General features: G+C 40.5%; 1 pseudogene across 1 annotated transcript; it reads right to left on the reverse strand.

The window, feature by feature from the left end:
- Positions 1–9614: 9614 nt before the first annotated feature.
- On the reverse strand, positions 9615–11207 carry LOC137743278 (epidermis-specific secreted glycoprotein EP1 pseudogene; annotated as a pseudogene). The gene has a single exon (XR_015953502.1). The product of XR_015953502.1 is annotated as an epidermis-specific secreted glycoprotein EP1 pseudogene (transcript).
- Positions 11208–13392: the final 2185 nt, after the last annotated feature.

Consider the following 13392-nt stretch of genomic DNA (forward strand, 5'->3'; position numbering starts at 1 on the left):
CTTCCAATCTAAATGGTGAGCACCACCTGCCTCAAAAGGTCGCCAATTTGATGAACGCCCTCGCGCAACAGACCACCTTGGTGAGCCAACTCTTCGAGCGCATTGAGATGCAACGCGCCTCATATGAGGTGTCCTGAAGCAGAACAAGGGCGGAAGAACGTAACTCATTCCAACGACGTCTCGGCAAATAGCCGCTCAGCCCGCCATAAAGTGTACACTCTCGTTTGGGCCCTCGGGAAAATGTGTTTTCCCGCCTAGATGCGCAGAGAAGCGTTCATTCCCGACTTGGCTCATGAGTCAGTGTGCGTTCGAGGTTGGGTCCACACTTTAACGAGCACTTAAGACCTTCTGGGAGAAACGTCCACACGAGGCTAGGCGTACAAGGATATTTTTCTATGAGACAACGGAGTAGGTAGCCGCATGATGCACAAAGAAGAGCATGTAAGCAGTCCAACTCAAGTTCTACTAGTAGCCCTGGCCAGGCGCGAGGGCGAGCAGCACAGCTAGAACCACGTGCACCGTGATCGCGGTATAGACGAGCAGGACATGCCAAGAGCAACATGGACCAGCAGGTCAGCACCGAGGGTAGTTGGAGGTTCCGCCGCCCTACCAGGCGTAAATCCAGAAGGAAGTACAAAGGCTCGTAGCAAATCAGCTATTCGGATTCCAGCGCATTGGCACTACCGATGATGCTCTCTGTAAAAACGTGGCCAACCTGAGTAGGTCACCCTTTACAGATGAGATCAAGCGGACGGAGCCACCGCGGAAGTTCAACCCCCCATATTTCACCTGGTTTAGGGGAGATGAAGATCTGGACAGACACTTGATACACTACCGAAGTGCCACGACGCTACAAGGCGAGGCGCAAGACTGGTTCCACACCTTGCCTCTACGTTTAATCCGGAACTTCGATGAACTTTCCTTGGTTTTCACTAAGGAATATTTGTCTTATTGCTAGATCAAGAAGAGGTCTGACCATTTTTTCAGCATGAAAAAGGATTCGAATCAGTCATTCCACACCTATGTCAAGAGATTCAAGGTGGAAAAGGAAAAGACAATTAAGTGTAAGACCCCTGCCCATAAAAGATGTCACGTGAATAAGATAATTCATCATCGACGTGCAAATCTTCATGAAGTGGCTTGATTTTAAAGTGTTGCAATACTAGTTAAGCGACCTGCGGAATCAAAGCTGTGACTCGCAATGATATGGTCTTTGAGAAGTGACTTCGCCTACACCTCACGCCAAAAAACGCCTCCGAGAGCCATGGATGGCACATGAAATGGTCACGCAAGACATCTATTTCTGTAAGTAAGACGCCCGACCGACGACTCTACGGCTACAAGCCCAAGGTAGCCCGTAAGCCGAGATCTACACCTGCTATGATAACGCAGATTTGCCTGCTTACTTGTAAGCATCACTTTCGTCTAACAGTCTATGGTTTAAGTTTTGCTGGAAGAAAGTCGAGTGTCATAACTATAGTAGCTACACATACCTTTTCTGCTTCCAAAGAGAAGCACGAGTTCGGCCGACGACTCTATAAGTAAAAAATCTCGCAACATGCCCTGGGAAGGCCAAGGCTCAAGAAGCCATAAAGTCAAGTGTCACGACTATAACAACTACGCGGACCTCCTCTGATTCCTACGAGAGGCACGAGTCCGACCGACAACTCTATAAGTCAAAAATCTCGCAACATGTCCCTAGAGGGCCAAGGCTCAAGAAGCCACAAAGTTGAGTGTCATGACTTATAGTAGCTACGCGGACCTCCTCTGCTTAAAAAAAGAAGCACGAGTTTGACCGACGACTTTATAAATAAAAAAATATCGCAACATGCCCTGGGAGGGCCAAAGCTCAAGAAGCCACAAAGTCGAGTGTCATGACTATAACAGCTATGTGGACTTCCTCTACTTCCTACAAGAGGCTTGAGTCCAGCCGACGACTCTATAAGTTAAAAATCTCGCAACATGCCCTAGGAAGGCCAAAGCTTATGAAGCCACAAAGTCAAGTGTCACGACTATAGTAGTTATGTGGACTTCTTCTACTGCTTACGAGAGGCACGAGTTTGGCCGACGACTCTATAAGTTAAAAATCTTGCAACATGCCCTGGGAAGGCTAAAAGCTTAAGAAGCTACCAAAGTTGAGTGTCACTACTATATCAGCTATGCCGACCTCCTCTGCTTCTTACGAGAGACACGAGTCCAGCTGACGGCTTTGTAAGTCAAAAATTTCGCAACATGCCTCAGGAGAGCTAGAAGCTCAATAAGCCACTAAAGTTGAGTGTCACGACTATAATAGCTACGCTGACCTTCTCTACTTCCTATGAGAAGCAAGAGTCCAACTAACGACTCTATAACTCAAAAATCTGGTAACATACCCCGGGAGGGCTAAAGCTCACGAACCTACCTAAAGCCGAGATTCACAGTTATAGTAGCTACGCGAACTCGCCTACCTCCTATGGAGATAACGAGTTCGACCGCCGGCTCTATAAGTTGGAAATCCTGCATTTCTTCATTTTTTAGGTAAAGCTCTAGAAGCCCCAAAGCCAAAACTGAAGCCAAAACTGACCATATGAGTCAACTACTTCATCGGAGCAGCCCACTTGACTGCCCGTCCTATGATAAAGTTTTGCAAGACGCTTCAAACAAGCAAGGTTCCCGAAGCCTCGAAGTTGAAACTAAAACCTAAGTGACGATGTGGGATGAACTACTTCATTGAAGTAAGTTCACCCAGCCGCCGTCTTACTATAAAGTTTTGCAAAAGACATGGCGAAATAAGATGATGAAGCAAAAACAAGGAAAATTGTTTATTAAATTTCTAACAAATTGATAAACCAGCTTGAAGGCCAACAAAGTCTAAGAAAAAAAAACAAAAAGGAAAATAAGAAAACTCCTAAGTGTAAGCAAAAAGACTATTCCTTGGAAGCCTATGCAACCACTGGTTCCTTGATTGCCACGCATTCGACAGCTGTGCTATTCCTAGCAGCTAAAACTTCCATTAGCTTATCCTCAGCCACCCCTGCCTGGACTGCCTGACCTTCAGTTACTCCACCAAAGGCAGCCTTAAACAAGAAATCAAGCAGATTAATTGGAGAAATGGAGAAAGTCTCGAAGTCTTTCTCGGAAAACTCATAATTCGACGGCCTGCCCTGAAGATCGTCTACATAGCCAAGCTTGTAGAAATCGGCCTGACAAGAAGCAAGGGCCATTTCATGACCAACTTTCTCAATCTTCAGCTCGACATTCTCCTCAACAAGCCTAGTATGAGCACTCTGCAGCTCATCCAGCTCATTTTTCAGGTTCACGCTAGCAGACAACGCACCTTGCATATCCACTTCCTTGGACTCAAGCTTATTGGCAATCTCCTTGAGACGAGACACTTCAGTATGCATGAAGATAAGCTCCTCGTCCTTGGTAAAACAAAAAGATCGTAGCTCTGAATTGACACGTTCAAGGTCATCGACCATTGGAGAAACACGACTGATTTCATTCTCTACAGCTTCCAACATCTCTTGAGTCACACTAAGCCTAGCATTCAAATGGGCGGCCTCCTCACGAGCGATCTCCAATTGCAAAGAAATGGGGGCAAAGACATCAGACCCCTTCAAAATGGCAAGTTCAGATTCGAGCTTCTCTGTCTTTTCAACAGCCGAGCAAAGCTGAGCCACCAATGCCACTTCAACCTTCTTATCACACTTGACAGCATCTTGATCAACGCGTATAAACTTTGCTGCCAGGATCAAATTCTTATGCATTGCAGCAATTAAGGAGGACCTTCTCGAGTAGGCGGATACTTCACAAAAGAGTTTGAACGAACGATAACTTTCCCAACACTATCAACAAACTTGGCGCATGCATCAACGTCCTCAAGCAAGTCAGCTTTCAGCAGTGCATAAACTTCAGGAAACTCTCCAGCCTCAGACTTAGTGGATCTTTCACAACTGCCCGTGAGAGCAGATTTCCCCTTCTCAGTAGACGAGTCAGTCATGGCAGAAGTAGGAGCAGGCCCAGACGCCACCTTAGCAACATAATCCACTTTCCCACTCTTTATAGCGGTGAACCTCTTAGAAGCAGAGCCAGACTTAGCTCCCAACGGACGCTTCGATACAATCCCGAACACTGGAGGCACCACCGAACTCTTCCGCTAGATAAGTCTCTCAGCAATGGATGCAATCACATTCGGAGTAGCAGGTTGCACAGGGTCGGGGTCAACAGTCATCTTCACCCCCTTGGGGGAAGTTAGATTAATGACAAGCTTCTCGGCAACAGACGAGCTCCTACGAGCAACATAAGAAGTCATTGGTTTCTTCTCAACCGAAGGTTCACAAGCAGGTGAGGAAGACCTCTTCTTTGCACCACCATCGACAGCAAACTCTACAGCAGCGATCGGGCGGGCCAACGCCTCGTCCTTTATCCACTTTATCTTTTCCCTTGGGGGCATGCCAGATTTCTCCGGTGAAGAGGGCTGAGTAGTTAGCGCCACTCACGGTACTCAACTGGAATGCCCAAGGCAACGTGCACTTTCTTCATATCCGCCGAAGTCCTTGGAGCTGAGCCAAACTCCGAATCTACAAAATTAAGAAATACGATCAATAAATTGAAATGATGGATCAACTCAACGAAAATTCAAGCAGGACATGCATGAAGCAGTAAAGGTTGTTGGGACACGCAGCTTAGGAGAAGAGTCAGACTCCCACTCTCCACTCACTTCTAAGGTATCTCTCGCCCACTTATGGTCACCTTTGCTAGCTTTCTTCATATCCGCCGAAGTCCTTGGAGTTGAGCTAAACTCCGAATCTACAAAAACTAAGAAATACGATCAATAAATTGAAATGATGGAGCAGCTCAACGAAAATTCAAGCAGGACATACATGAAGCAGTAAAAGTTGTCAGGACACGCATCTCAAGAGAAGAGTCAGACTCTCATTCCTCTAAGGTATCTTTCGCCCACTCATGGTCACCTTTGCTAAACGTATCGAATAACCTATGGGGAGATCTCAGTTGCCTCACACCCTCCTTGTGGTTGATTTCAAAGAAGTACCAAAACTTATTTATGGTCAAGCCAAGCTCAAAGAGCTTGCTTAAGTTTGAGAATCCCATCATCACATGAACTGCATTTGGGGAGCACTGAGCAGACGCGCATTTCATGAGGAAAATCACCTCCTGGAAAAGACGCGGCATGGGAAAAGTAAATCCCAACACAAAGTATTATGGATGGAATTTGATAGCTCTCTTCCTGGCAGAGGCACCCTCTCCACATGGTTCATGGCCACTATCATCCTTCACCCGCTTGACACGAACCCCATACGGAATTGCATGCTTGTATGCTTCAAGAAAATCCCGAAACAGCTCGTTGGAATTAATCTTGACATGCGAAGCCTTGAAGTAACCCACCTTGCCAGAAGAACCACCTTGACGATACAAAGGTGGAGGATATTAGTCACTTTTGCGGTTGGAGGAAGACATTTCAGAGTTTCTGCAAAAAGCACGAAGAAAAAAAATATATATTTAAAAGGTAGTTCGAAAAAAAAAAGAAAAAAAAAGATGTATGTATATATATATATATATGTATATATATATATATATATATATATATATATATGCCCAAGAAAAGCAACATGGATGCGGCTTAACAGGAAGGGAGGCCCGTGCCTTCTTCCTCTCCTCTCCTTCACACGCAAGGAGCTCCAAGAAGAAAGCCCAGGCCTCACAACCCAGGTTCTGCGCACAGAAGGGTCGGCCCACGCCGGTCCTTCTTCTTCTCTTCCCATTGCCTAGGCACCAGCACAGCAGCCATGGAGATCCAGCCCAAGCCGGTCTCCCCACGCCAGCCAACACCTTTGCCGCACCACTTACAGCCCGCGGCTTCCCTGCCACGCCATTCATGCATCCTTGGCACCTACCAAGCCAATTTTTCAAGCCCCAAGGCTCCCAAAAATTCAAGAAGAAGAAAAAATTCAAATTTTTCTTACCTTGGTGTGGCACAGAAAACGACTATTCGCAAGGGCAAGAAAAGAAGAACGCTAGGGGAGGGGGAAGAAAAAAATATCCTCTGGCTTCTCTTTCTTGTTGGAATAATGATTGTTCTCCAAATTTATTTAATCCCCTGCTTAAGGCAGAATTAAATAGGTATTGGGGGCAATTATTTTCCTTTTCCTAGAAGAAGTCTATCTATAAATCAAGGAAGAATATCAAGTTCAAATTGGGTAACAACTCTACAAACCCAAGCAACTTGGGATTTCTACACCTACTACCCTTTCCATGTGAGCAGCACAGTAGGCGTGGGGGCATTTGTGGAGCCTAAAATAATCCCAAAAATTCTAGAGACGACATGTGGACTTTTATTCAAGAAGGACAAGATTGCTCTCAATAAATGGGCAGGCTTCTTAGATGCACCCACGTGCAGCTCACATCCTTGAAAAATTCAGTAGCTGAACACAACTGCCCACAACTCACTTGCCCTTGGCAATGAATTAAAGATAAGGATTAATTATCCAAATCCTATCTTTAATACATTCCTAATTGAAGATTGATTCCAATCAAGTAAGTAATCCTAATTTAATTCAATTAAGGATTATTACCCTATTATCTCAATATATTATCTCCTATTAAATATCTTGGGAATATTTAAAGAATATTTCTCCATTAAACCCTATATGGCCGGCACTAGCCCTATAAATACCCACATTCTACCAAATTAAAAGCCTCTTGCAACCCTAAAAAAACCTTAAACACTTTACTCTCTCAAAGAAACTAACTTAGGTATCGGAGATCCGTTGACCTAACCCCCATCCCCAACTCGTGGGCGCGTGAGGCTTAGGTCTTTGATCAAAGGTATTGATTGTTTTGCAAATGCATTTTCGTCAAGACTGAAAACGACGGAAATTTGCATCCACAAATATATTTTATAGAAAAAATCCTACGTATTTGATTTCCGATTTACTAAATTTTAAGTTCCTCTCTGTCAACCAACTTACTCTATTCCCTCCTTTTCAATTTTGGTGTACATTATCTACTCTCTACACAAACAACCACATAGCCAAAATAGTATAGTGGTCATATAAGGGAAAGAATAAAGTACTAATTAAAATACAAATTTAGGAATTTCGAATTTGTAATTTTATGGTCATCATCTGGCTTTTCAATGTATTGGCAGCTGAGTCAATGTATCTGTTCGAATTTGATTCTCAATAATGTAAGCATTTTCTTTTGAAAAAAAAAAACTATAATTGCATCATTACTTACTGGTGACCTAATTAAATTCCAATATAGTAATTAGACGTGGCTCGTTTCATCTAATTACGGGTTAATGTTCGTTATAAGAACTTACCGTTGTAGTAACTAATTCTTTTTTTTTTGGTCAAAATTGTAGTAACTAATTTATTCACAAAAATTAGCTCATCACGTGTCATATTTAGTTGATAAGTAGACATTGGAATAATAGTCGGTGACTTTAATATTTATATATTGTTTCTTTAATACTTTTCATGATTGTGTCTTAGTTGCTTCCGATGGGCAATTGGCTAATCTTTATCCCCTGTATAGTTGCACGATTTATCACATCATTAAACTAAAAAAAAAAAGACTTAAGGGTTTATCAAGAAAAAGAAAGATCTAAGACGATATCGATGCGAATGCGATGTCCATTTCCCCCCTTATGAGTCTTTTTGCTTAAATGTTCCATTACTTTCTCAAAGGGTCCAGTATGTCAACATCAACAAAAAATTGAAACCATCACGCAACTGAGTCACATGTTGTACTGGCTAAATTATGGAATCAGACGTCTCTCCTAACCCGACTTAACTTTTTTTTTCGAGATTGCAAATGCAAAATATTTCCACATCAATTTTTCTTTGTTGGTATCAAAATTCGGATAGAGTCTGTTAGGTTCAACACATATATGTTTGGAGTGTTGTTTTCGATCTCAGTACCACGAGATGACTCAACAAAAAGAGAAAATATGCGTGCCATTGTTGGAGGATGCCAACAGACAGTGATTGGTGTTTGAGTGTGTGTAAGGTTGCATGTAAAATTGACTTCGTAACCAGAAGATTGGGAATTGAGTGGGATGGTAGTTCAGTTAAGTTTATTTTTGTGCCTCGAGCGAATGAGGACTTAGAATTCAGTATGAATTTGCATGTATTTGCCTAAAAAGTACATGAAAGAGAAATAGAAACTAAAATGAGAAACTAAACATAATCATTTCATGATAAAGTCAAAAGTAAATCTAGGATGGTAAGTCTAGCCACATGACATGAAAAGTAAATGAGCTGAAAATGGTTAAAAAAAAAAAAAAAAAACAGTAAAACTCTAGCAAGAGTCAGGCCATGAAGGGTGAGATAATGCGAGGGAAGTCTATTGACATCACTGGTACAAGTACCAGACTAGACTAAGCAGGAGACATGTGCCTCATATAGGAAATCAGGGATTGTTGGAACCCATCAACCAAATCACATCACGAGGTGGCAAAGCTGTAAGAGTTTTAGATCTTATAGGGATCGTAGGAAGCGTTTGCTTTGAAGAAAGACTTTTAGATTGTAGCTGAATAGCAATTTGTGTTGTGCTAAAAGCAATGGGATTGATTGAAAGTCATTTGAGGTTTGTATAATTGTACAGACTGAATTTGACGAACCTCAATGCTATCGTTGAACTAGGGCATGGGTAGTCATTTTACTCAATTGCAATTCTTCGTTGGTGGCATTCATTTGTGTCTTGTGGCGGTTCGTATGATTGTCATGCATCAGCTTGTCCTCGACATTTAGCAAGATATTCCCGAATCCGATCGTTCGTGTGGCAGACGCGTTTTGGAGGGAAAACTTTTTCCGATCCCTCGGACGAGTTGGAGTGAAATGAGTTAGTCATCTGATAGGATAGGATCCTGCATTGGGCATAGAAGTTGGTCGACCGAAATCGTGTAACTTTGTGTAACTAAAAATATATTGGGAAAAGAAGAAGCAGAGGGAGGGGAAGCTAGGGTAGCTACGACACAAAGAAAATTTAGAAATCTAAACTCACGAAACCATTTAGAAATATAGAAGTCGTTGATTTCATTGATAGCACAAGGGACGACATGTTTGGCTTCAGCCTTTGAATCTATTAAAACTCTTGTCCATGATATTTTGTTTGTAAGTTCAACCTTTGAATCTATTAGTTTTAGGCATGTTTGGCAGAGGTTAACTGTGTTTTCGATGCTTTAGCCAATTATGCTCACTTTATCTTTTCCGATGTAATTGGGTTTGTACCTTCCAATCCTGGCTAAACAGACGTTGTGTGATGTTATATGATGCTTTATGTTTGATGACCCTCTCGTGACTCTGGTCTTTAATCTATTTTATATCCATTAAAAACATAAATTGAAAGTCAATCTTCAGGGCTTAAATATTTCCTAAAGTTTATTTTTTATTTTTCTTCTTTGGTCCTTTCGTGTTTGGAATGAAAATCAGTATGACCAAAACTGAAAAGACTATTACCCATTTTATCAGACCTGAAAGAAAATTAATCACTAGAAGAAAGGACATATTTTAAGCACAGCCAATTACTCCTCAAGGCTAATGCCTTTCAAATATATATGCCAACTTAATTTAGCATATAGAATGCTCGATCGCTAAGCACAGCAGAGGTTAAACACCGGAAACATTGATAATTATATTATATACTTATAACCAAATCGTGAGCATAAAGATATATTCGTTGTTCCCTGTTATGTATATATTGTTCTCCATGCACCTGGAGAATCATAACAATTATTTATGGATGCAATAACATTTTTAAGTTCAAATCACAATAAATAAATTCAAGTGAGAATGCACCCCATATTAAACTAGTGATTACTCATTAGGTGTCTTAATGTATGCCACGTGAGTAGAATTGGCAACCTTGGTCAAGGTTTTTAAATCATAAGCAATCCAACACCTTGACGTATCTTTGTTGTAAAAGTAGCCCAAACACTTGCAATCCGAAGTACACTTCTTACCACAATCGGTCTCCTTTATAGCAGTTCCCCGGGTGTACTTGCTCATGAAGTGATCAACCCCTTCAACTTTGTAGTAGTGGAAGCTATTTGCTGCACAAGAAGTTAGCTTTTCAGGCTCACAAGCCTTGCTCCAGCCGAATAGTCCCTTAGAGGATGGGCAAGCAACACATTGGCTGTCCTCACAGAGACCGAAGTTTCCACACCGCTCTGGCAATTGGCACTCGGTTTCCCATATCGAATTATCTCTGTCGAAAAGAGTGAAGGTCACCTCCCATGCACGCCAATCCACCTTGTCATAGTAAGTGTACAGCTTGACATTTCCATCAATTCCAAGCCTAAGGAATGTCAGTGTGCTATTGTATTTGGGTCTAGCTAGAATGGCATTTCCACCAGAGGAAGAGTTGGCCACTTGATATTCCAAGCTTATGTCATAAGCATAACCCTCATCTGTGTCCGGTGCAACATTCAATGTGACATGATCAAGTGAGCCTTTCTCAATGGTAAACAACTGAGAATAGAGTATTGATTTGGGAGAGTTGTTGCTCTTATAGTACAAAAAGATTCCCTTAGGCTCCATCACCAAGCTGTACGGCCCATCTTTGTTTTCTGTCTCGGAGACCCGACTCACCAGCTTGTTTATTGTTCCTGGCCTTAGAGATTGTCCCACCAACAACGTGTCGGTAGGGTGGTCAAAGCTTTGCCAAACAAAGTTGCCCTTGGAGTCATAAAGTACCATGTTGCCTGTTGGAAGCAACTTGAAGCCTACCACACCTTTGTTGGCAGTGTTGGTTTGCCAAGCCACTCGACCATCGGCATCCGCCAGTACAAGGTTGCCATCTTCTCCAAATGCGAGGGTGGCATTTTCGCCAACTGGGTTTCCTCGATTGGCCTCCCAAACCCAACGGAAGAGTGACTCCGAACGAGTCAAACCCATTCGAAGAGCAAGAGTAAAGGCATTTGGGGTGGTGTTGTAGAAGGCAAGTTGGAAGGGGGAGCTAAACACACTGAGCATACGATAGTTTCCATCGTATTCTACAATGTAAGGCCCAAATTCACCTTCATTGACAAACTTGAAGGTTTGATTTGCGGGAACTTGAGCTTGAGCAACGAAAGCAAAGAGTGAGAAAAGAAAGAGGGAAAGCAAAGGTGACATAGTTAAATTATGTAGTAGAAATCTTGTTCAAGTTTGATCTAAAGAACTTAGTAGTCCCTCTATTTATAATTTGGATTGGGATCATTTCTCAGATCTGGTCTTTGATAAATATTACTAACATATAGCCGTCATTCATCATTGCGTGCACCGACTGCTTAGACGCCAATGCTGATCAGTCCTACGCTGCACAGCTGCACTTTGTATAAAGCGGTAATGATCGTGTTGGATTTATAAGATAATGGTGTATTATGATAAGGATAACGTTGTGATACTAAATTTTAAAATTAAATTAATAAATTAAATTATATGTCATTAATAGAAAATAAGCATGTTAATTATTCTAACATACATTGTTTACTAAATTTCGTTTAATTAACACTTGAGTAATAATTCAATTATCAATATCATATAATTTACAAAATAAATTTAATTTAAAAATTCGTTGTCTTTAGCATTATTTTTATGATAATGTATTCTCAAATATGCGAATTTATATAACTTTGTATATTATATAATTTACACATCTAGAAGCAAACATTTTATATTACATGGTACCTGTTTGATTCTCTTTATTTATTTGTTTGGGAGTTGATAGTTACTATTTTGTACTTCTAAGAACGGTCTAGTTGCGCATATTATAACGATTTTCCTCATCTTATCCGATAAGGCGAAGACCATGTCCAAATCACAAAGGTTATGTCGGAAGGTTAATTGTTTATTTATTTATTTATTTTTATTTTTTTTGAGAGAAATACGATAATTTATTGCAAGCAAATTCAGAATACAAACAAACTGAGGATAGTGTGCATACTGGACCTCAATAAAACTTTGTCGGGAATTTCACTCCGGTTAAAGGGAAAAGAGTGTTCCGCACAACATAAAGGACCTATCCTCAAATGTCAATCCATAAACAAATTCCGAACTATCTTCGAACAAAATATGCAACTCGGGGGACTTCAACCCACTAAATTGATTGGTAACAAAGCTTTCGACCATTTCGTGCAGTGAGCGCCAACCGTGGGGCAAAGCTTTCGACCCTTTCTTCCGTAGTCCTTTCCAAACGCTACAACTCAGTCTAAACCACCAGCAGAAAATGTCTCCAACAAATTGGATTAGTTGGAACAACATCCACATAATATCAGTAGGAGACCTATGCTCGTAGAACTATGAACACAGAATCACGGTAACTCGGCGCCATATGTAATGTATCACTAATTCAAAAATAAGAACGGATATCTCCACTTTAATGTCTTATTTTTTCACTCATCTTTTAATAAACATGTTATTAACAAATTTACCTTGACAAAATGACGTATAATTAAGCACATGGAAGCTGTGAACGTTCCAACTTCCAATGAACTATTGCTCTCTGGCTCCTTTTCTTTCTCAATTAAATTGTTATCCTCCTTTTCTATTTCCTCCATCCAATTTGTTTTTCCTTTTTTAAATTTTACTATTCTTGTTGGTCACCCAATTTGTTAATTTTGGATGTTTAGTCATTGGGTTGAAAGCTTTAAGAATACATTTGTATACATATTAAGAACAAACACAACAATGAATATGAACTACGTACTGCAGTAAATGCATGCAGCATTGTTAACCCTAGTTTAAGCGTAATGCATTCTGTCGTGGTTTAACTAGGTAGCGTCTCCGTGTATTTTCGATTGTGGTTGATGGAGACTGGATGGTTTAAATTTTTTTAATTTTTTTATTAACACTAGTATATGACCATACACAAAATGTGTGTGAAATATTTTATTTTCGTTTTCAAAATTGAAGGATAGAGGAAGAGAGAGAGAGAGAATGTGGGAGTAGGAAGAAAGATATAATTTTTTTTTTAAATTTTAAAAATTAGAGATGTTAAAATCACTTGTAGGTGATGCTTAAACAAAAGCTAAATTTCATTTTGTAAAATTACGTTAATGCTCTTAACTTTTTTGTTGTGGTAAAAGACTAAATAGTCTTTTCACCATTATTTGGTTAATAAAAAAGATTCTATTAATATGTTTAAATAAGGGCAAATTTGGGATTTTAGAATATATATATATATATATATATATATATATATATAAAATTAGGTGTAGATAAGATAAAGGCCTAATTGGATTATTAGTCACAGTGATGATAAGGTGGTTGGAAGATAGTCCATGTGGTTAAAAAAAAAAAAGGTTTTAAGTTCCTGTGGTGAAGTCTATAAGGATTTATGCCCAAAATTGAATATTTCGTCAATTCTCTAATTATTAGCACTTGAGCCAAACATATTAAGTTAAAA

The sequence above is a fragment of the Pyrus communis genome, chromosome 11, assembly GCF_041283825.1.
Source record: "Pyrus communis isolate YQ-2024b chromosome 11, ASM4128382v1, whole genome shotgun sequence".
Taxonomy (NCBI): Eukaryota; Viridiplantae; Streptophyta; class Magnoliopsida; order Rosales; family Rosaceae; genus Pyrus; species Pyrus communis.